Source organism: Leopardus geoffroyi, chromosome B4, assembly GCF_018350155.1.
Source record: "Leopardus geoffroyi isolate Oge1 chromosome B4, O.geoffroyi_Oge1_pat1.0, whole genome shotgun sequence".
In the NCBI taxonomy this organism is placed as follows: Eukaryota; Metazoa; Chordata; class Mammalia; order Carnivora; family Felidae; genus Leopardus; species Leopardus geoffroyi.
The window spans coordinates 95280651-95304007 of NC_059341.1; the positions used below are offsets into that span (position 1 = coordinate 95280651).

General features: G+C 44.8%; 1 long non-coding RNA gene across 1 annotated transcript; it reads right to left on the minus strand.

The window, feature by feature from the left end:
* Positions 1 to 1196: 1196 nt before the first annotated feature.
* On the minus strand, positions 1197 to 22605 carry LOC123591299. Its single transcript, XR_006709214.1, has 7 exons — positions 21459 to 22605; positions 20113 to 20239; positions 17528 to 17587; positions 15635 to 15868; positions 9718 to 9868; positions 8447 to 8680; positions 1197 to 3326 (listed from the first exon to the last, which is right to left on the minus strand). It is a non-coding gene; the product is annotated as an uncharacterized LOC123591299 (long non-coding RNA).
* Positions 22606 to 23357: the final 752 nt, after the last annotated feature.

Genomic DNA, 23357 nt, shown 5'->3' on the forward strand with positions numbered 1-23357 from the left:
ATGGCCAGAAAGCCTCTTAGCTGGAGTCTATCAACCATGTTTTTTATTTTCTGTATTCAAACATTTTGACATTTGGGGGTCTTACTGACCTTAAGGGGACTCTACCTCCTAAGGTTAGCCAATTCCTAGAAATAGTAAACAACTTGTCCGTGAGTGCTTTTCAAATACAAGCCAAACAGTCCAGAGTCCACACTGCAACCCACCTCTTTTATTGGGCTCTCACACTCCACCTGCCCTAACCACGCCAGGGCTAGGTACCAGACAGCTAGGCACAGCCCCAGAGCCTGCTGAAGTTATTCACATGAGCCAGTCCCCAGACTGTCCACCCTGCCTCGCTTCATCCCTCCCATAGAAACCAAAACAAAGGCTCTTGCCCACAGTTCACCCCCACTTCCTCTGCCTCCTGACTGACCCTGGTGCTTCCCAGTGTGGCCCCCAACATGTGGCATGTCCCCTTCTCTTGGGAACTATCACAACCTATCTTCTCAATGGCAATCATCTCCTGATCTGTTGGCCTTCCTGTACCTCAAATTTTCTGTATTTTAGGACATGGATATTTGAGCCACTGTAGCTCTAGTTCTGGGTGACAAGGCTGCTGAGTGGCTGGACTTCTCTTATCTTCCTATTGGCCTGGGAGTCAATTAGGAGATAAGAGTTGTTTGTTTGTTTGTTTTACCTTGACAGTGATAATCAGTAGTAATAATACATCCTCCTCGTCCCTGTTTTCAAATATTACTACACCTGTGCCATATGAATGGAATTGTGAGACCCCATCTATTAAGAAGAGATACGGTCCTTGCTCTCACAGAAGGCATTTTGAAATAAACTCAGTGACGCAGAGGTAGTTTAGCCCAGTAGGACCTGAGACTTCAGATCCAAACAGTCCTTGCCTTGAATTCAAATCCTGACTTTTCTCTGTGTACCCTTAGACAGGATACTTAACGTCTCTAAGTCTTGATTTCCTTCTTTATAGAAGAGGACAATGAGTATCTAGATAGGATTAAATGAGATAAAATATGTAAAGCACAGATAGGCTGTGAATAAATATAAGCTATTATTGTTTCAATTGCACAGAACAGAATCATTACAATGATTACAGTGGGATTATAAGGAGATTGAGTCACAAAACACTCACACATACATCAAGGCATGTTTGTCGACTATAAAAACCAAGCTACAGACAGAGCATATGCATGTGTGTTACATAATGTTTATATTTTTTTCTATATTTGGAAAATTGTTTTACCTTTTACTAACAGCATAGCCCTTGTAGAAAATTAAATAGCGTAGTTAATTCTTGGGAGGAGTATTTCAGGATCCCTGCAATTTCTTGGATTCAAATTCATACTTGGTTGTCCTGGGTTGTATACTATCAGCCTGTCCCGGTATGACCTGCGTCTAGAGACTGTATTTTCCATTCCATTTTTAAATCATGTCCCAGGTTCGTGGTGTGGGAGAGACTTCATTAATTTGACCCTTCCACTGGAAGGAATGTTTGTGAGAAGCAGGGTTACAGAGTTCTTTCCAGCACATAGACCCCATGTTCTCATTCATGCATTTTTGTTTGGGATAACAGGGAGTTTCAGATATCTAAGGTAGTTCACTGACATTGCCTATAAGAGGATTTCTCTCAAATAAACACTGTTTTCAAGTTAAATTCTATTACAAAACTGAAAGTCTTTCCCCCCAACAAAACAAAACAAAACAAGAAACAAAACAGAAAAAGCATACAACAAGAGACTGTGTTGAAAATCCTCAGAAAGAAAGGATTTAACATAATGAAGAGACCTGTGGCAATCTGTGGCATCCTAGGATTAGTTAAGGCTACTAAACTTTGCTGGAAGATTCTCTTTGTATTTTCAGCACTTTCCCAGTTGTGAGATATCCACCGTGGACCATGCTGCTTCAGGCCAAAAAGATTTTTCCTTGTGCCAGAGAACTGTCTGACTCTCTACTGGAATATCCCCAAATTTAAGTAGTGTCTATAAATCTTCCTCCCCAAAGCTCATAACCTCAGTCCAGCCATGAGCAAAACATCAGACAAACCAAACAGAGTGCTATTCTACAAAATACCTGACCAATACTCCTTAAAATCATCAAGGTTATCAAAAACAAGGAAAGTCTGGGAAACCATCAAAGCCAAGAGGGGCTTAAAAGAAACATGACAGCTGAATGCACCGTGGAGTCCTGGATGGGACCCTGGAACCAAAAAGGAGCAACAGATGAAAACTAAGGACTTTTGAATAAAGTATGGACTCTAGTTAATAATAATGTATCCATGTTGGTTCATTTGTTGTGACAGACATTAACAATAGAGGGAACTAGGTATGGAGTTTATAGGAACTCTGTGTCCTAGCTTCACTATTTTTCTATAAATCTAAATCTGCTCTAAAATAAAAAATATATATATTTCTAAAAAGTCAGAAAATAAGTCCATAAGAGCTGGGCTTAAGTATCACCTACTGCCACCAGGTGCCATTTGTGCTAACATAAGATAAGTTCAATCCTAAAAAACAGGTACCATTTTTAACCTCAGGTCATTTATATCTTAGTTACTGTATTTCATACCCAGTATATATTTTCAGGTAACTAATTATTTGCCAATTATTTGTCAGATTCTGTATATCAGCATCCTAGAAAATACCATATAAGATATAAACACTATAAAATATAAAATAGTCACATAACATAAACAAGTAGAATTATAAGAATTTTGAGTTCTAATAAACTCGAACCAGATTTTGAAAGCTCTGTCAGATTGTTTTTTAGACAACCAAACCACAGAAATTCACTTAAAACAATTTGTTTGCATGAGTTCAACCCTTCAGCACTTAAAAAAAAAAAAAAAAGTAGAGCTCTTAACCTACCTCTTTTCCCATTTCCCATATTTTTACTTCTTTTGCCTAAGCAATTTTTGGATTTCAATTTTAGTGGCAGATTCCCAGCAAAACATCATTAAAGACCTCCAACAGAAGAGCAATTCTGTTGGCAGTTTACAAACCTCATCTCGCTGGATTCTCACCATGACCTTGTGATATGGGGAGTGAAGGGACTTCTAGTTCCCCATTTTATAGATAAGGAAACTGAGACACAAAGAGGGTAAGCAAGGACAAGAGTTGACACAGGTTTTCTGGTGCTAAATTTCATCCCTTTCCACTATATGACATGTCTTATTCAAGGTGGCTGCTTTCCAGAACTTAAGACCGGGTGGCTTATTTCTCACAGTGCTGGGGTCTGGAAGTCCCGCAGGCTCAGTGTCTGCTGGGGCTTCTGTCTTGGAGGTGCAGAAAATTGTCTCCTTGGTGTGTCCTCATATGGTCTTTGCTCTGTGCAGGCAGGTGGAGAGAAAGAGGGAAGAATCAAGCTCTTTGGTGTCTCTCTCTCTTTTTTTTTAATGTTTTTTTTTTTTAATTTTTGAGAGAGAGGGCGACAGAGTGAGAGTGGGGAGGGGCAGGAAGAGAGGGAGACCCAGAATCTGAAGCAGGCTCCAGGCTCTCAGCTGTGGGCACAGACACAGGGGCTCCAACTAACGGACCGTGAGATCATGACCTGAGCCGAAGTCAGTCACTTAACGGACTGAGCCACCCAGGCGCCCCCATCTCTTTCCATAAGGGCACTAATCCCATCATGAAAACTGTCTCCTCATGACCTCATCTAAACCTAATTACCTCCCAAAGGTCCCATCTCCAAATACCTGGAGTCTAGGGTTTCAACATATGAATTCCAAAGGGAGACAATTCAGTCCTTGGAAGTACATCCCTTACCCTTAGGAATTTTATTCCTTTTTCTTCACAACCCACCCAAAAGGCATTAACATGTTAATGGCGCTGGTAAGTGATGTTTACACTGACCAGCTCTCGTAAACCGATAGGATTTATTAGAGGATTTAGTCATCACACAGAATGGAGGGAGGGCAGAGGGACAGAAATGAGTGGAATCCCCGTCACCAGCCACGAAGTCACAACTATTTCTTTTTTTTTTTTTTTTTAATTTTTTTTTTCAATGTTTATTTATTTTTGGGACAGAGAGAGACAGAGCATGAATGGGGGAGGGGCAGAGAGAGAGGGAGACACAGAATCGGAAACAGGCTCCAGGCTCTGAGCCATCAGCCCAGAGCCTGACGCGGGGCTCGAACTCACGGACCGCGAGATCGTGACCTGGCTGAAGTCGGACGCTTAACCGACTGCGCCACCCAGGCGCCCCAGTCACAACTATTTCTATTGCACCAGGGCTTAACAGCTCACTTAAGAATGCTCCACACCAACCTCATTCCGGGGAACGCTTCAGGAAAATCTTCACTTGGCAAAGCTAAAAGTGTTTTTTTTTTTGGCTTTCATTTCTTCAAAGACATGTGTCATTGATTTTTGTGTCTGATTCTAAAGAGCCAGATGAGCTCTTAAGAAGCATCCAAGGATTTAGAATCTAGTGCATTTTTCACGTGTGTTTGTTCAAAGCTTGTGGCAGCGCAGCCGCAGAGACCTCCCACTTACCAACAGTGTTCTGCGTAGACTCCATCTTCCCTTGGCTGGATTCTGTGAATGGGGAAAGTCTCTGCCACATAATTGGTGGAAAGGATGGGTGCCGAAAATCACAGTCTCAATCCTTCAATTTCTTATGGCTCCACACAAATACGTGTGAGATCACATTTTAGAAAGACTCTTGACAACACGTCTTCGCCAAAGTTGGGTCCTCAAGCCATTGTTGGCGGCACCAGCCAGACCTCCTGCTTAAATGCGGAGTAACTGGAAAAAGGACTAGAATCAGAGCTGGGAAGCTTGGTTTTGGTCCCGCTCAACCATTGGCCTTTGGTGTCATCTTGGGTTCTTTACTTTCTGGGTTGCAAACTCGGACCCATGATCATCCTGTCTGCATGACAGTTACTGTGAACACTGAAAGCGATATATACATGAGGCCTCTTGTAAAGTGGAAGGTGCTGGGTGAACACTACGGGAATACAGTTAAGAACGGTCCTGGGGAAGACATTGTTTTGAACAAATAAATGAGAAGTTGGAAATTCTCACTTCTTGTCATGAGTTTCAGTTCATGACACTTAGGGTAAGTGACTTACCTGTCCATTCACCATCTTCTTCACGTGGAAAACATGTCGCCTAGCACTCAATAGATGCTCAGTTAACATGTATTAAGTGAAAGGTGGGTAAATAAAAAATTTCCTTGCATTTGCCAGGCGTATGGCAAGATGGCAACGGTAAACCAGATTTGAACTGTTCTCTCTCTTCCGCTGTGATTTTTTTAAATTGGTATTATTTGGAATAATAGGATGTTATTACCCTCTTCTCCAAACACATTTAAAATGTCTCTACATGGCTTCTGATAGAAACAAGCAAATCCATGGCCTGTTGTCTTTTAGAGGGTTTCAAACCCTGATAGTCAGCTACAGCCTATTATTCATCGTTTGTATTTATACTGCTGATTTTTTTTCCATACAGCACAACTGCATGAAAATCTAAATTAACTGCAGATTAATTATAAAGCACTCGGTGAATGTTTCATATTATATCCAAACATGGAGATGACAGTAATTAGGCTGCTGCAGTTTTCCCCTGAAGTGAGTTGTAAGACCTCGGGCCTGTCATCCTGTACAAGTCCCGAAAAAACATTCCCTTTTAGTGTGGATATTCTTGGCTCTTAAGAGCAGTCTCTGGAATTATCTGTAGTACAGAAGCTACTCAAAATTATGCTAAGAAGCGAAAGTCTTCACGAAGGGCGCCTTTGCCTCTGAGAAGACACTCCACGATAGATGATCTTTCCCGCATTCAGCCCCCAGTGCAGTTAACAGCTTGCTCATTTTCACTCTTTTGCTGAAACCTGTGGGGAGGACTTTCCATGAGCCAGACTCTAAGGAACGAAAGGAGCAGAGCATCACTGGTGACCTCTCTGAGGCATCCCCCCACCATGGTGGAGGAGCCAGACAGCCACACGGCCATCACACCACACGAAAAGCCCTGTGGCTGTGGCACTGATGTTGTGCTGTGAGCAGACAGGGATGGGCTGATAAGGCTGGCTCTCAGGTAAATGGGAAAGAGGATGGAAGGGGAGGAAGGGGGAAGGCTTCAAGCAGGAAGAGAAGTCTGAGCTGTTCTGGTTCCGAAAGAATGACAAATGTTTTTTGGTTTTGTGTCTGGTTTCTTTTTTAAACGGAGAAATTAAAAGAAGGTAGAGGTTGCCTATGAATCAATTCTTTATAAGAAAGAAGCTGATTTTTAAGTGCGCCGGGAACTGCAAAGAGAATAATTACCACCCCCACCCACCTGAGCCAGCCCTTCTGCGAGCTGCGCTCACAGGAGCGGCACTCCTGTTTCTAAAAGACACCCGTTCTTTCCTTCAGCTCCGGCAGCCAGCCATCTGTCCCAGGAGATTCGAGGGAACCGTGGGAAAAGCAAAACACGCTGGGTGGGGCATGGGATGACTCAGGGAACTGGCAATGAGACTGTGGGTGGGGAGGCTGAGCCTCAGGACAGTGACTGACTCATCCACAGGTACCCAGCTGTCTGTGGTAGGGGCGTGATAAGTACTCGTGCAGTGGGCGAGGGCTGGCTCCCTAGGGGCCATCTGCCTCCCAGTCTTTTGGTCACTCTGCCCATGTTAAAGGAAAGAGGTTTTCCTTCCTAAAGAAAGTTTACTTCTCATTTTTCCACCTCAGGTGTTCATGGACTATCTCTTAAAAGTTCTCCAGGTATGACTTGCCCCTTCTTTTGGCAACACTACCCCCCCCAACCCCCGCCCCGATTTTCTTTTGGCCAACTCTGTTCCCCCAGGTCTCCATCTCTGTGAATCAGGTGAGGCCGATACCACTCCCTCACTCCAGGGAAAAACGTGTGACCCAGGCCTGAGTGAAGAAAAGATGGCATTTCCTTGGCAACAGTGGTTGGTTTAGGGGTGACTGTATGACCCAGTTCAGGCTGATCAGAACCATCCCTGGGAGTTTGACCGGAACTGTAAGCAAAGAGGGAGTTTTCTGTGGGACTTATTAAGCAGGTAGGAGTAAGCCTGGAGCTGCTGGGGGCCATCTTACCATCATGGCGGACTGCCTGCCTGAGTACGAAGCTCACCCAAAGGGAAGTGGAGCTGAGGTATGAGGAAGGCACATTTCTGACTGGCCGTGCCTGGCTCAGCTGTCCCCCTGGGCTTTAGTGAGCTGTGGCCAGGTGAGAGGGTCAAGCAGTTAGCAGCGCTGCCTCTCAGGCGGGGTGTGGTGGTGGATAGATTCCGCACGTACGGAATGTGCGGAAGGGAATCATAAGCATCGTGGGTATAGCCCCTTTGTCCCCTATGGTCCCTATATTTCTGAGACACAGAAATGATTATTTCCATTTCACATGAGACTTAGGGTAAGTCAGAGACCATGCAACTGGTAGGTGACAGATGTGGAATCTTCAACACAAGAACTTTTCATTTATGATCCAAATTGTTTCCTCAGCGCAGTTCTGTCTACTGTGGAATTACATAGTCTCCCTTTCTCGAGTCTCACAATTGCATCTAGTTTTCATGTTCAAGGATTTAATAGTACTAACTCAATGTTTTAAAGAAACAGTTGGTGGTGATCCAGAAAGAGAAGATCAAGCAAGAGAATCTGAACCGTGGGTCTTGAGCGATACGAAGCAGCCAGCGAGGGTGAGGATTCTGTTAGCAAATGTTCACGGAATGGCAGTGGGATAAAGGTGGGCCCTGTGCCTGGGACACCTGTGGGGTCAGCGGCAGCTGCAGGGGTTTTGGCAGCAGCTGAGGTGGCTGCGAATTTGATTCTTAATTTATAAGTTTGAGTAGCAAATGCCACTAACCCAATAGTGGTATCTTGTTATAAAGTGCCCCATCTGGGGGGCAGCTGGGTGGCTCAGTCACTTAAGCATCTGACTCTTGATTTTGACTCAGGTCATGATCTTACAGTTTGTGGGATCGAGCCCTGTGTGGGACTCTGCACTGAGCTTGGAGCCTGCTTGAGATTCTCTCTCTCCTTCTCTCTCTCTGCCCCTCCCCTGTGCATGCTCTCTCTCTCAAAAAATGAATACACTTAAAAAATAAAGTGGCCCACTGGGCCTTCTGTAAGCACAGGTGGCTGAATCTCAGATTTATAGCTTATGCTTCCACAAACTTAGACTTTTCTGTTCTATCCTTTGTTTTCTATATCCCACCAGTCTTGGGGCAGGCGGTGGGGGAGGAGGAGGGAAGGAAGCCTTCACTAATACAATCACAAAATTGTGTTTCTTTGTCCCTGCGGTGACCTGCTGTGCAGGAATCCCCCCCTCCCACCCCACCACCCCCCTTCTCCAGTTCTCAGTGTCCCTGAGGGTATGTCATTCATATACAGCAGTGGTCTTTAGTTGTCATGTGACCGTTACCATTCTCCTTTTCTCTTTTGTGGCTCTTTGAGGCGTTATCTCTGGTCGCTGCCACTGCCCGATTTAGCGACTCACCCCCTGATACTGACCAAAGATGCCACAAGGAGCTGCTGAAGGTACTGCTGTTACTGTCCATCAGTGTCGGTGCCTTGGCAGAGGGGTTGAGGGCTTTGTCTGCCAACACGGCCACCAGAGGTGCCGGGTCTGCTGATGCCAGTGCTTGTCCTCTGTGGACCCTGGGCTAAGGCAGCTCTGTTTTGGCAGCCTCCTCTTCCGACGAGTCGGCCTTGATTGAACTCATGCCAGTTGGATCAGGGGATGATCTGAAAGTTGGATTTTATTACATTAAGTGTTTATTTATTTATTTATTTTTATTTCTAATGTTTTTAAAAAAATTTTTTTTTAATGTTTATTTATTTTTGAGACAGAGAGAGACAAAGCATGAATGGGGGAGGGTCAGAGAGAGGGAGACACAGAATCTGAAGTAGGCTCCAGGCTCTGAGCTGTCAGCACAGAGCCTGACGCGGGGCTCGAACTCACGGACTGTAAGATCATGACCTGAGCCGAAGTGGGCCGCTTAACCGACTGAGCCACCCAGGCACCCCTCTAATGTTTTTAATGTTTATTTACTTCTGAGAGAGAGAGAGAGCACGCGCATGAGTGTGGGAGGGGCAGAGAGAGACAGAGAGAGACAGAGTGAGAACAGGGGGGGGTCAGAGACAGAGGGAGACACAGAATCTGAAGCAGGCTTCAGGCTCTGGGCTGTCAGCACAGAGCCCGACACAGGGCTCAAACTCACAAGCCATGAGATCATGACTTGAGCCGAAGTCAAACGCTCAACTGACTGAGCCACCCAGGTGCCCTAAGGACTTTATTATATTAGAAACACCTCCCAGGAGGCTGCATTTTGTCCTAGAACCTAAAACTTGTGGACCTCTATCCTTGCTTCCCTTGGTCTGTCATTTTTTTTTAAGTTTATTTTTTATTTGTTTTGACAAAGATACAGAGAGCAAGGGGAGAGGGGCAGCTAGAGAAGGAGACAGAATCCCAACCAGGCTCCACGCTGCCAGCACAGAGCCCGACCCAGGGCTTGAATTCACAAACCGTGTGAGATCATGACCTTTGGTCTGTCATTTAAAAGACCCTGGGGACTCATCCCATAGGCAGACATGCTTGAATCCTCAGTGAATATAGATTTTAGACCAAAATGTAAACAAATACATGCAAATGTAGGGACACCTTCTGACAGACTTTCCACTGTTATCAAATAGTGCTTTATATAATTTTACCCCTGAGGCAGAGTGAAACCAACTCATATCGAACCTTTTTAGAAATGCAAATGTATCACACACAGCTTTACCTTAGCTCCTGTGCTCTTGGATGCAGAAGGATCTTGAGGGCAAAGTCCTCCCAGGCAACTCTCCATGCCTTATGTAAACCAACTGGTGCTTGCGGCTAATCTCTCAAGGTGATGATGCTCCCGACCCTTGCAGCTTGCTGGTTTCTGTTTCCTTTGTGGCAAGAGCAAAACCAAACCAACAAAACATGGAGAATAGCACTGCTCCTGAGAAGCACATAAACCCAACTGGAATATTCTCCGGGGGAGACATTTTCTCTCCCCTGACCCAAAGTTCTCTGACCTTTGAAGTTTTAGAAAAATGCACAATTATTGAAGTCTGCGCACTAATACTTCTTTAATGTGTTTTAATTTTTTTATTCAAGTCTTAGAGACTTTCTGGAACAGACTGTTTTTTTAAACAAACCAAATTTAGGACATCTATTTAAATCTCTTTTGAAATGCAAAGAATTTTTTTTTTTTTTGGTAAATAGTGATTTACAAATGGCACCATTCCATTTCCATTATGACACTTTGACAGGTTATTAAAATTATGTGTTCACATGGTTATTTTTCGACCAGGGGACTGGAAGATGGAGAAGATGATAACAGTGGTGAAAAGAAGGAATAATATGTGTGTGTGTGTGTGTGTGTGTGTGTGTCTATGCCAGAATAAGGTAGTGAAATGTTTTCCTCAACCCACTTAAGATTCCTGGCTGGGTCTCAAAATTAAACTGACAAAGACAGATTATCAGGGGAGAAGCACGCAAATTTGTTTAGTGCAAATTTTACATGGCACAGGAGCCTTCATAAGGAAATAAAGACCTAAAGAAACAGATAAGCCTGAGTATTTTTATGCTATATTTGCTGAAAAGTGGACAGTCGTGTAGAAACACGATAGGCCAAAAAGTATGAGGTAAGTGTAGTAAGCTGGGGGAAATTTAGTGAGGCCCGTTCAGATTTTTGTTGGTGGTGTCGCTTTGTCTTCAGAGATAAGATCACTCCTTTCCTCCAGATACAGGGAGAAGATCTCTTAATTGGGGATTTTATAATCTGTTTCTGAAGAGAAGAGCTATAGGAAGGGGCCCATTTTGCTGTTTCTCCAACTCCTTCAGCTTAAAGTATTCAATAGGGGGTTCCGGTTCAAGATGGCAACCCACAATTGGTTGGGAACTCAAAACCTGGGGCTTCTCCCTAAGGATCAAAGGGTTCATACCCTACATTTGGCACCCCAACTTTTAAAATCAGCATCTGAGAGACAAGCCCCCAAAATATCTGGCATTGAAGACCAATAGGGTGCCTATCCACCAGACCTGCAGGGCTATGGCAAACCGAGTCTCTTAAAGGGATCGTGTGTTGACTCACCTGATCCTGGGCCAGTGCAGAAGCAGCCCTCTGAAAAGTGCCCAAACATTATGCGAAACTCATTTCTTAATTTTAAAGTGTTGGTCTAAGGTGGCAGGAGCCTGCAAGAACACCCTCCAGGGAAAGAAGTTGTTGGATGCCATCTTGGTGCTTTCCTTCAGCCTTGCTAAAGCCAACAGGCACCATCTTTTTTTTTTTTTTTTTTTCCTTTCCCTTGGGTGTGGGCTCTATACTCCAGCTGGCAGGGGCCATCTTCCATGAGCTCCCTCTTCCTTGCTAAAGCCGGCAATCACTGTCTCTCTTAAACTTCCCTCCTTCCTCCTCTTTTTTTCTTTCTTTTTCTTTTTTCAAACTTATTTTCCATGAGTCCTATCTTTGAACTTCCTCTCTGTCTCACTCCAGCCAGTAGTTGCCATCTTTATGCCCTCTGCCTGTCACTCTCAAGGGCCAGTATCTCACAGAGGGAAAAAGGGGAGAGTCTGGTGCCTTGGTTTTTACATCTGGTGACCTGGGTTTCGTCGCTGCCACCTAGGAGATGCCCTGTGATTGCCTAGATCTGGAAGCCGTGCAGGGGTTGGGGGTGTGTGTGATCCTGGGTCCCATAAGATGTAACAATGGGGGAGACAGTTCTTGGCAGGCCACTATTCCTAGGGCACTCCGCAGACAGCAGACTGAAACACACCCCAGTCTTCCTGAGAATGAGGCATATTTGCTTTTCCAGGAACTTTGGACTGAGGGGCAGGCTTCTGGTTTGGCACACGGAAAGGTCTCAGAGGGGCTCTTGGTGAACAGAATCTTTGCATTCTCCCTCCGCCTTGCCCTGACTCCCCTCTATCTTACAGAAAAGAGTTTATACCCTTCCCTGGTGCCCTGGTTTTTGTAGCTGCTGCCTAAGAGATGCCCCTTGATGGCCTGGCTCTGGTGGCCGGGGGGGATGTGTTCCTGGGTCCGACAGGCCTGTAACAATGGGAGAGACCATTCTTGGCAGGCCACCACCCCCAGGGCACTATCCAGACAGCAGATTGAAACACAACCCCAGCCTTTCTGTGAAAGAGACCTACTTGCTAGTCCTGGAGCTTCAGTTTTAGGGGGAGGCTTCAGGTTTGGCACACATTTAGAGGCTACAGAAGTGCTCTCAGGGAGTGTAGCCAGAGGGACGCCATTTTTGTACTCTCCCTCTACAGCCCACTGATAGCTCAGAAATGAGCTTGTATGCTTGTCTGGAGTCTCGGTTTTTGTGACTGCTGGCAAGGGGACACTGGACACCACCAGATCACCTGGCTCTGGGGGCCAGCTAGGCTTATGCTTGTGGAATGTATATATTTGCCTTCTTCAGAAGCCTGGGGGTCCAACTTCCAATCAGCCTGAATCTAGGTGCTGATTGAGATTCTCCCCTTGGGACACTGACGGGTCCTGGCACATCCTCAACTACTGGGAGCTATTAAAAATAAAATAGGCTGCTTGGACAATCACAGAAGTTTGAGAGACAGCTAATAGCTAGGAAGATAGGTCAGGGTTGAATGACAAGGCTTATCTCCTACTTGAGGCCACTCTTTCAAGACCATGAGAGGTGGCTGTTTCCTCTACTGCATAGAAATAGTGGTTGCCAGAGGCTGGGGGTTGAGGGTGGGCAAAATGGGTGAAGGGAGTCAAAAGGCACAAACTTCCAGTTATGAAATAAGTAAGTCATGGGGATGCACGGTGACTGTAGTCAATAATACTGTGTTGTATATTTGGAAGTTGTTAAGAGAGTAGATCTTAAAAGTTCTCATCACAAGAAAAAAAAATCCTGTAACTCTATGTGGTGACAGATGTTAACTAGGTTTATTGTGGGGATCATATCTCAATATATACAAATATTGAGTCATTATGTTGTGTGCCTGATACTAATATACTGTCATATGTTAACTATACCTCAGTAAAAAAAAAAAAGGAAAAAAAATATTCAAGATGCCATATTTGAGGGTAGTGTATCCTAAACCCCATTACTGGCCAAACATCAAGGGGTTCTTATATTCTATCTATGTAACACCCCCATGTCTGCACAGGCTCACAGTTATATTTAGGATCTTTTCACAGGAAGCTGAGTATTCAACCCAGTCTACCAGGTGTTGATGAAGCACCTTTTATGTGTCTCTCATACACAACAGGGGTGTAACGAAACAAATGCTTTCGAAAGCACCCTCCCACTCTGAGTTGCTTCCCTTAGCTGTTGCTCCCAAGGACCCTGAACAGGAAAGATTAAAACCCACTTCAACTCCACTTCGGCTGCAACTTACATTCAGTCTCGTATTTAACCAACTTTCCCAAGGCCGAGACGATTTTGTATACGTGGATTTGCATTTTATTGGCTCCCTCACCTCAAAAATCGCCCAGGATTATATAAGGCAGTGTCTCTCTCTCTCAAGCGGGCCTATCCTGAGCAAAGGGAAATGCTCGCCAGGAGTAACCTGCTCGGTCATACCTGCTGAATTCAGTGGGATCCGGGAAGAGCATATGGGAACCTTTAAGAAGGCCCCGTCCTTTAAAGTTGGCCATGTTGTATTTCACTGGCAGTATATGAAAGGAAAACAGAGCTTGAATAACTGGCTGCATTTGTTTAGTGCCCCAGAGCAGGACTTCTCAAACTTTAATGTGCATATGACGAAGGGATCCTCTTGAAATTCTTGTTCTGATGCAGTAGGTCCGGGGTGGGGCCTGAGAACTTGCCTGTCTACTAAGTCCTGCACGATGTTGATGCTGCTGGTCTGGGGACCCACTCTGAGTGGCAAATCTTTATTTGCCAAGGGTTTTCCTATGTCATCCCATTCAATCCTTAGGACAGGCCTGTAAGGTACTGGACACATCCCCATTTTACAGAAGTGGAAGCAGCTTCAGTGAGGAAAACAGGATTGCTTAGGGTATGCAATCAGTAGGACATATACGCAGTCATCTAAATCCAAAAGTCCAGTGCTTCCTCCCCCGTGACTGTGACCCTCCACCCATGACGTCACCCGGGTCGCTATGCATCAGGGCTTTTGATTTCAGAGAGCTGGCTCTGCAGCACGCCGCCGTGTGTTCCTAGTCCTTGAATTGTTAAATCTGCTCCTGGGGCGCCTGGGTGGTTCAGTCAGTTACGTGTCTGACTTCGGTTCAGGTCACAATCTCACCGTTTGTGGGTTTGAGGGGCTCTGCCCCCACAGTGCGGAGCCTGCTTGGGAGTCTCTCTATCTCTCTCTCTCTCTCTGCCCCTCCCTGACTCATGCTTTCTCCCTCTCTCTCTCTCTAAAGAAACTGAAAAAAAAAAAAGCTGCTCCTTGCTTGTTAGCATGTTTTGGTTGGTGACTGTCATCCTGCATGCTATCCCTCCCTACTTCATACTTTATCCACGGGGAGGTCTAAAATTCCTGGTTTCTCATATCTGAATCATAAATATAGGCTTTTCAGTGATGTTTGGAGCCTCAAGTATCGACGGATACACAGAGGACTGATCTATGGTGAGTAAAACAGGCAGTATATGGAGAATTGCAATGAGAGATTAGACATCTTCCTATTGGTAATAACAACAGAATAAGAATAATAGTATATGCTAGAAGTTGACAAAAGCATAATGGGTAAACAGAGGGGCTTGGGAGTTGGTTTAAAAGTTTATTTATTTATTTTGGGGGAGAGAGAGAGAGAGAGAGTGCGAGCGAGTAGGGGAGGGCCAGAGAGAGAGGGGGAGAGAGAGATTCCCAAGCAGGCTCCTCACCTCTGTCAGCTCAGAGCCCGATGCGGAGCTCAAACTCATGAAGTGTGAGATCATGGCCTGAGCTGAAATCAAGAGTCAGACACGTAACTGACTGAACCACTCAGGTGTCCTGGGAGTTTTGAATCCTGGTTCTGCTTCTTACCAAATGAGTAACTTTGGCTCAGTCATTTAACTTCTCTGCGCTTTGATTTCCTTGTAGCTTAAAAGAAGATAATATGGTTTTTGTGACAATTAAAATATTTAATTCACAACTGTGCCCAGCACATACTAAGTACTCAATAAATATTAATGAGCATCATTATTACCAGTCATACCAACCTCCTTAATTTTAAGATAGAGCCACAGAGGCCCGAAAAGCTCAAGCTATTTCAACATTCATTAGGAAACAATCATGAGGCTTTTGCTATGCAGCAGACATTTACTGGTCGATGGCTAGACTTCTGTTATAAAATGGGAAGTCGGAGAGCTGCTAACCAAACACAGACCCGCCGATTTCTGTTCTATTTTGGAGAGTGTGAGCAAATGATCACCACACTCACTGCCACTCTGGCTTTTTAACGGGGTTTTGATATTCCACACGGTTCCTTGGGTGGCAAGCATCACCAAATGAGTAACCTGGGGTCAGCATCTTCCTCCATTTGTCTTCTTGGCATGGAGGGCCCTGCAGTGTGGACAGAAAGGCATGAAGCCCGGAGCTGAGCCGCAGGGGCCGCAGAACCGGCTGACGGGGTGCCTGGCGTGTAGGTCAAGAGTGCTCTCACAGCCTCGTGCGTGGGGTTGCTCTTCTCACGCACATGTTTCCAACCCCACCCAGAGACTGTTGGGTTTAGAATCAGCATTGCTTACCTGGCTGAAGTTAGTGCTGTGGGCATCTCTGTCCCCAAGGACGGTAAGGAATCTAGTTACCCTGGGCTGTAGGGCAGGGGCATCGGTTTGCAGCTGACCTGCTGGCTGCATTATACAGTTCTTTATTGCAAAGCCTTTGTGTCCAGAGAATTCTCTGGCTCTGAACTTCGCTACTTTTGTTTGGAGCAATCTCGCCCCAGTCTTCAAGTTTCAGGCAAGGCACCTGGCGTATAACTAAGGGATAAGCAGACGAAATAAAAATCTTTTATTACTTGAGTGAAGCCAGGTATGTGCAAATAAACAATGAAAAAGTGCAAATGACCTCAAGAGAGGAATTGTATAAACTCCCAAGGGACTAGTCCCCATCTTTACAAACCAAGGGTTGCTTAACATTTCACTACTTTGTTTTCCTCTTCGTGCCGAATGCAAATTTATGCTCGTTGGCAGCAATCTAGGGGGCACATTCCCTTAAAAATTAAGCCTCTTATTTCAAATATTTGTCTCACTGCAAATGATTTCAATGTTATCAAATAATTCTTCCTTCAACAATAGCTCCTGTATGTGAAGCCTGTGCATGCAGAAAACCCAGACATGTTGAAAATAGACCTTCATAGACAATCTAGCCCAGGGGAGTTCACTGCCCCAGTTACAGTGTTTTTGGATTGCACAGGATAAAGGGCTCCAAATTGAGGAATGTGCAAGATGGGAAAAACTGTGATCTTTTGTCTTTATACAGGGAAGGAGGAATTAGTGATACTGACCTCCCAATGCACTGAGTTATGGAATTGGACAAAATTCAAATTTTTTTAAGTTTATATTTGAGAGAGAGGAGAGCGTGTGAGCCAGTGGGAGAAGGGCAGAGAGAGAGAGAGGGAGGGAGAGAGGGAATCCTAGGCTCTGATAGCACAGAGCCCAATGCAGGGCTCGAACTCACGAACCATGAGACCATGACCTGAGCCGAAGTCAGATGCTTAAGTGACTGAGCCACCTAGGCGCCCTCAGAATTCAATGTTTCTAAATGTGGTTTTCTCAGAGCAACATGTGCAAGTGACTTCAGAAGTTGAATGGGACTAGTAAGCTCATCGCTGAGGCCATGGTTCTCTCCTACACACCCATTTCACTGTCCAGTGGCAACTATTTTCTGCTCTTTTAAGCTCTTTGTTCTTGAACGAGGCCCATGCTTCTAAAGAATGTGCTTATGCTGCTGTTGTCCACCAATTTTAGACATTACAGTAGATGAAGATTTAGCTCAACTGCCTTCCATTTCATCCTGCAATATGTTTATACCAAAGTTCTGTAAGTTTATGTTCTGTTTTCATTATTCTGAATGCAACGTCATCATTGCCGAGCTTAGAAGAATGATTGCACTTTCCCTAAGTTTTATTGTTGCTGTTTCCTACAGCAGTGGGGACATTTTCCACCAGGTACACATTTCCCTTACTTCATCAGGCCAGTGGCCAGAATTTGCCAGACTTGTGGCCGACAGATGTCTCCACTAACAGCACATCTTCAGGCAGCGTATTTATCTGGATTGATTCCCTCCGGCTCCTGCCTAACCTCGTTGAACAGCAGAACATGAGACCCCACCATGACCTAAGCTTTGTAAGTAAGACTTAGAGATGGCAAGGAGAGAGAACAGCATAAGTAAAGGCGAGAGGCAACCTTGAAGATGGCATCATCTAGAAAGGATTTTCTGAGATCTTTAGATGCTGCCTGCTATAAAATCTTACTACAACGTGGACGTCGATACCAAGTCAGGGGATGGATGGCTTCAGAATCACTGTGAGGGTTTTCCATTCTCTTCATAAATATGACATGTACATCTGGACAGCCTAAAAGTCTATTTCATTCAGAAATGTATTAATTGGCTCATGAAACCTGGAAATCACTCACCCCGTGTTTTGCCGGCAAGCCCCTTATGGCTGTGTCTTCCTCCTTCTCCTTTCCTTGCCACTGTTGAGAAAAGACAAGCATCTGCCTGCGGTTGCATTCCAGCCTCTGAACGGATCCCCCGGAGTACCAAGCATAAAGGGACCGAAGCCTGTGCAACCACACACAGGCATGCACGCAATTACACACATCCCCAGAAGTAACAAGCACGCACAGACTCACACACACACACACTGATCTTCACTGGATTTCCATTTAATCCTCCCTGATTCTTTTAAAGCCTATTTCCCCCAGGAAAAGAGAAAGAGACTAAGAAACAGACTCTGAATTATAGAGAACAAACTGATGGTCATCAGAGGAGAGGTGGGTGGGGAGATGGATGAAATGGGTGATGGGGATTAAAGTGTATTCATGATGGAAAAAAATAGGAAAGGTAATAACGAATGGACGAACCGGCAGGGAAGGGATGATGGAAAGCTCGAAAAGCATTCCTGTTGCACTCTCGCTTTGAAACCCAAGATATAGAAAAACATATTTATAATAACCAGTGCAAGTTACTGCAGATGGTAAGCCAAGGGCATGAAAGCGAAATGCTGGTTAGTAATTTTAATAAAAACTGAGAATTTCTCTGTTTCAGTTTCCCTGTTAATGTCCCTGCTAGGGATGGGACTAACTGAAAAGATTTATAAAGTGGTCAGTCTTCTCATGACAAGTGGAGACTCCTAAACTTTCTTCCAGGCTTGTCACTGGTATTTAGTCCAACACAACATGAATTGAGACTTTCTTTCTGAAACTTTCATTTTATTTTATTTTTTTCTTTTATTTCTTTATTTTTGAGAGAGGGAGAAGAGAGAGAGAGAAAGAGAGGAGGAGGAGGAGGAGGAAGAGCAGAGAGAGAGAGGGAGAGAGAATCCCATGCAGGCTCCTCACTGTCAGTACAGAAGGGCTTAGATGCAGGGCTGATCCCATGAACTGTAAGATCATGACCTGAGCTAAAATCAAGAGTCGACCCTTAACCCACTGAGCCACCCAGGATCCTCTGAAACTTTCATTTTAAAAGCCATGAATTCCAAGCAGGGAAAGCAAAGCTTCAATCTGAAGCACAGGCCTTGCTCTTAACTCCTCTTCCTCTGACTCTACATTTGCCAAGAACATGGCTGACTATAATCTGGTTTTCCATATAGAGTTTCCTATAGGGAGCAAATATTTGATCAACTGACATAAACATCCCAGTCTGCCTGGACGCTTTGGTTCTCATTGTGAATGAACTGGCCTTTGGGTTTTTTTGTTTTGTTTTTTAACGTTTATTTATTTTTGAGAGAGAGCACACGCGCATGCGTAGGGGAGTAACAGAGAGAGGGACACACAGAATCCAAAGCTGGCTCCAGGCTCTGAGCTGTCAGCACAGAGCCCAATGTGGGGCTCAAACTCACAAACCTGAGCCGAAGTCAGACGTTTAACCAAGTGAGCCGCCCAAGCGTCCCTGGCCTTTGGTTTATATGCCACTTGCTTGAGAGGTGGGTTTACATGAGGCTGACAACCAAAGAGCTGCTACGCTATGGTGCTCTAACAAAATCAAATTAATCAACCTGCACATACATTTGAGGGGATCCATTCACTCCCTTTCTGCCTACAGGCCTACTCCTGCCATTTGCAGAGCCCAGGACAGAAGTACAAATGGAGGACTCAAGCTTATGTCTTATTCCCCTTTTCTTCCCATCGATGGCTTTATTCTTCACATTAAGGGCCATGTGAGCATCCATGAGGACACCCAGTCACCAAGTCCAAGGTCTGCCCCAGTCCCTGCCTGCCCAATCGCCGCTCTTTGGTCATCTCAAGGGCCCAGGGGTGTGCGTAGAGTAATGGCTACCTTTGGGAGGACAGACCCAAGACAGAAGCCCAAGCAAGATCTGCTGCTTGCTACAGGCCATTTGATGAGGATGGTCTACGTGTGGCAGGTTGACTTCAGAGAGGACCTGTCTCCTTGACTTTAGGGTCTCCTCACTACGTGGAAAGGGTTTTGCAAAAGGAAGGGCCTGGGGAACCTTGTTGCCCAGTTCTAAGGATGATACTGCCTACGTGGCCATCCTTTCCCCACTCTGAGGACATTCAGGAGTGAATGTATTACCTTGTTGGATGATCTGTCTCAGCTCACTGAACCTGCAATACTTCTTACTAGAATGTAATTTGCCAAGTTGTGGCCGAAGGGGGAATCTGACTCAGGCCTGTGGACCATAAGCAAAGCCATATCTTGTTTGAAATTGCTCTCTAAAGACCTGGAAGAAACTTTGGGGTTTTCTATGAATATTTATAGAGGTTCCTCAGGCAACTGGAATGAATTCTGAACTATGTAGAAATGCAGTCAGGGGTCACAGTCTCATCTGTCTTAATTACAGGGTCAAGGACAGAGAAGACTTAACTGCTAATGGAAGCCCTTAATCTGACTGAACCTGAACCGTTTGGCCCAGAGAAATTAGCACACAGTGATAGCTAATGTTATCCAAATAGTTTTAAAATAATCTAATCTTCCAGAGCTCTGTGCCTGGCTGATGGGAAAGAGAAGGTGAAAAGAACGACATGGAACTTACTTGCTTATAAATATGCTTTGGGGCAGAATGGTTGCAGGAGCGATCTCATTTTGTTCCAAGAGATTTCACTGCTGTTTCAAAAACACTCCATTCGGCCTGGCTAATAGAACCAAGCCACAGAGCTGCGCTAAGAGAGGGGCAGAAAAGGATTTTAATCTACGTAGCCAGCTGGTCTGTCCTCTAGATTATACAGGGGGAGGAGGAAAAGAAGAGAAAAATGTAAAACACAATGTGACACACAGAGCAGTGTGATGTGATTACCCGAGAGAAGATGCCTTAAAGGTAAATGGATGGGAAATCAATATTTATAAAGTTCTGGGTGGGGGGAGGAGTTGGCCCTTTCTGCTAATATCAAAACAGCTGAAGAGCTGTGGTCAGGAGGACTGGCCTGTTTGGCTGCTCACTCAATTTTATATCTGGCCAATCATCCATTCATTCAGCAAGTATCTAAGTAGCGGCCACATGCAAGGCACTGTTTAGCAAGAGATCATTTCTAAGGATCCTTATCTTTCACCTCCTTTCTTCTACTCTCCATCCTCAACCTCATCCTGAGGGAGGTAGCGTCACACAATAATCAGCCACTCAGGCCATGTAACCATTATTTTGCATCCTGGAGCCTTGGATTCGGCATCTGGAAAACAGGGATAGTAATAGTGCTTAGCTCGCATTGGTGGCTTGGCACACACTGAGCTCCCAGTAAGTGTTAAATACGAATAACGTTGTGAAAAGGATAATAATAAGTGGCTTCAGAGGCTGTTGAGGCTCACTGGGAACCACCTTTAGGAAGAAGCGGAGTTTGCCAGAAATGAATCGAGAATGTTTGTAACGTCCAATGTTTTGCATTTCTTTTTTTTTTTTTTTAATTTTTTTTAACGTTTATTTATTTTTGAGACAGAGAGAGACAGAGCGTGAACAGGAGAGGGTCAGAGAGAGAGGGAGACACAGAATCGGAAACAGGCTCCAGGCTCTGAGCTGTCAGCATAGAGCCCGACGCGGGGCTCAAACTCACGGACTGCGAGATCATGACCTGAGCCGAAGTCGGCCGCTTAACCGACTGAGCCACCCAGGCGCCCCTGTTTTGCATTTCTTGAGCCTGAAGAAAACACCAGCATTAGTTGGGCGTGTGGTGTGCTAGGATATAAGCAAGGCTTTTGAATCTGTGATATTTGTTGGGGCCAGAAAATAAAACAGTTTTTCATTTACCCTCTTAAGTTGAGGGGCAGAGGCCCTGAAAAATAGAGCGATAAGAGGCAGATTGGCAGGAGAACAAGGTTTATTTCATATGACTATGGCAAGTCTGACAGGAATGAAGTGAAAAGTCCAAAGAGGCCGGAAGGCTTACGTACTATTTTAATGAAGAGTGATAAATGTGGAGACGGGATGCGACAAAAGAAAAAGAATCTGAGCTTCTGAGCTTGTGGGAAGTTAAATATATGTGGGAAACTAAGGGAAGATAAGGGTTGTTCATTTGAGGCAGGTTTAAAATGCAGATTCCTCTCAGTGCCATCTCTAGACTGATAAGAGTCTTGAGTTGTCTCCCGTGATTGTCATTCTGCCCTTCCTGGTATTAGAGCGAGGAGCAGGGGGGAGGCCAGCGCAAAGGGAAATTCACGCTGTGCTTTGAGGCAAGGCAGGGCGAAGGTAGAAAGCTTTGCTCTGCGTCTATGGTTTCTCAATTCCTTTAGTTCAAAATAACCCTTCTGCCAAAATGCCGTATTTTGGGTGGCATATTATTATCCACATCGTAGTATTTAATAACTCTCGCACGATACTCCATAAATTGGGTACTCTGGTGATGTCCATTTTATATTTGGGTAAACTGAGGTTTGGAGAAGTACAGTACTTGCCACGTTTACAGAGACGGTAAGTGGTCGAACTGGGAATCAGTTCTGGAAATCCAGGTTTCATGAGTCTCGAATCAGCCCCCTCAGCCATCAACCTCCCTGGAACTCTGTGGACACAGCAGTGGCAGAGATCCTGAAACAGCCAGGATGACAAATAAATTGCAATTCTAACCATTAGATGAGGGAGAAAACTGCTCAGGAGCTGGGCACTGGACTCTGGTTATTGTTAAAAGGAATTCATCATAGAGTGTCAGATGACAAGACTTCTATTATAGGAAGAAGGGAAGCAAGTGCTGAAACTCTGAAGGAAGCCTCCAAGTCACTCGTCACTGTGGTTCCATTGTGACCAGTCATTTCTTCCTCCTTGGTTTGCATTGGCACTTGGTAGAGTCCTTGGGCATTTAAGTGGCTCCTTGTTTGTGCAATGACAACATTTTGGTAGATTGGTGCTCCTCTCTGTAAATGTGACAGAAACTGCTCTGCTGCTGGAGAAAAAACAATTAGGGCCGTCAAGACTCTTTAGAGTGGACTAATCGGCTTTTATTAGATAATCATTGTGTGCAAAATGAGCACGGAGAAACTAGTTGTAGAATCTGGCCATACAAAACAGGTTGTTTTGTTTTATTTTGTTTGGTTTTAACTCAACAAATCTAAATTCACAAAGCCTAACTTCAACCCCTGAAACTCAAATCTCAAACAATTGGCTCTTTGGCTTTAACTGCAAATTTATCCCAAGCGTTGATTACTTGGTCTGCCTTCCTACTCGAAGACCTCCAGAATCCAGCCACATGTCCTTTGGTTTCCCACTGAATGGCTGTAAATATGCTTCCTCTTGGGGGATAGGAATTCTGAAGTCATTCTCCATTGGTGAGCCATTTGTAGACTGATTCCTGGTCATACAGATTCAGTCCCCGTGTACCCACACAGTCGTATAGGCTAAAGTAGCATGATGCTAGAGCAAGTATGAGGGGAAATTCCGACGCCTAAATACAGACATGCCAACATACAGGCAACTGACATATTATCTCCACACAAAAACGTTTCTGCTCAGGATCAAACGTAAGCTCCTTCACACAGAAGAAAGTCCGGGCCAGTAGTTACAAATACAGTCCTGGAGACAGAGCTTAGAGAAACCAGGTCTTGAAGGTGCCGCAGGAAATCCAAACACTCCATCCCGAAATATGTCACTTTGGTAAAGGGATCATTTTGAGTTGGAGGCAAATGAGAATCAACAGATGCAGAAAGAAGCCTTCTTGGAACGCCCATCATCTGACTAAAAGCAGAAACTTCTGAGAAATGAGGACTGTCCTCTCCTGGGGAAGTTTTATGGCAATGAGGTAGATGGGAAGTTGGCACCAAGATGAACCAGCACGAACAAATCTTCCTCTGTTAATTTTCCCC